Source organism: Arachis ipaensis, chromosome B01 (assembly GCF_000816755.2).
Source record: "Arachis ipaensis cultivar K30076 chromosome B01, Araip1.1, whole genome shotgun sequence".
Taxonomy (NCBI): domain Eukaryota; kingdom Viridiplantae; phylum Streptophyta; class Magnoliopsida; order Fabales; family Fabaceae; genus Arachis; species Arachis ipaensis.
Genome location: NC_029785.2, coordinates 80334000 through 80335538, shown reverse-complemented (window position 1 = coordinate 80335538; position 1539 = coordinate 80334000).

Sequence of the window (1539 nt, the reverse complement as noted above, 5' to 3'; positions counted from 1 at the left end):
GAGGTGGAAGTTGTCAAAGAAGAGCCCAAGGGAATGGAGCTGGAGATCACCTTGCCAAGGTTGTTGGAGACCTCTCCCCCAAAGCCATCACCGTCCATTCCTTCATTCAAGTGGGTAAATTTTTCATCTCTAAGCTTAATTAGCCCACTTGAATATGCTTTGCTTGAGACGGATGGGCAGAGTTGTCATGCAAGGTTCAATATGGTTGCATGCTCCAAATTGAAGTATAAGGGTTGGTATAATTCTCAATTGAATGGGTCTAGGAAATTGTTTGGATGTCTCGGTAAGAATTCCGACTGTTCACCACCCAAGTGGAAAAATGATGATCAACAAGAAGACGGGTGCAAAGCAAGATTTGGGACCCCGGAATTCATTCTAGCAATCAACACTCTTGGGGCATTGCCACTTGCTTTAACTTGCTTGAAGGATTTATGCAACTAGTGTGGGATCCCGGAGGCTATTGGAATTGTAAACATTGGTGAAAATTCCTGGATGAGTTCAAGCACAAGCCTCCATGACAAGGAGCTCACCAAATGTCCAACTTAAGGACTTTAACTAAAAGTGCTAGGTGGGAGACAACCCACCATGGTATAATCTTTCTTTTTCAGTCTTAGTTTTATTTTATTTCGTTTTATTCTTAATTTTATTTTATTCTATTTTTCTTAGTGTTCATTTATAATATCTGCATCAGCATCTACATTTTGCATTCTGCATACTGCATATATATATAAAGCGCATCCCACGCATGCGCGTGAACCACGCGCATGCGTCACATGCGACGCTAAACCTTACAGAGAGTTGTACGGGAGCGTGGCTGGAGGCGTGCCTCAGGCACAAACACGCCCATGCGAATGCGTCCCTGACGCGTCTGCGTCAATTGCAAAAATCAGCCTTCCATGCGTACGCATCACCCACGCGTACGCGTGACCCTACAAATCGGCATAAAGAGGTGTCAGGCTGAAAGTTGTGCTGGCCTGGTGCGGGCACTGTGCCCAAGCCACAAAATCACCCACGCGTATGTAACAACCCTAATTTTCGAGTACGCGAGATCTTTTCTGAAGACACGGATTTCTCCGAAAGATCAGTAAAGGGAACATCTCTTCTGTATCATCAAGCATCTAAATCCATTGTCATTATATTATCTTTAACTCAGGACCTTAGTTGAGACAAGTTCGATAACGCGGTCACGAAGAACCTAGTTTTTGAACCGTATCGGTTAGGCGTTTTGATTCGGTTTTTCGTAAATAGTCTCAGTTTGACAAACCGGACTCGATTTATAAGAGGAGAGAGATAATAGTATAATATTATCATTATATTAGTATTAAAAAATACTTGAATGATATTATAAGGTTACCTGGTCTGTTTTAGTTAAAAATAGAAAATCGGTTTAACCGGGTTTACGGTTTACTGGTGCAGCTTAGCACCAGCACTCTCTGATGACTTTAGCAATGCTAAGGACTCATTATACATGTTTTATTCTCATAATAAATATGTTACTAGTGTCATTTATGCTAGTAGCTCAGAAAATAATTTTTAGAG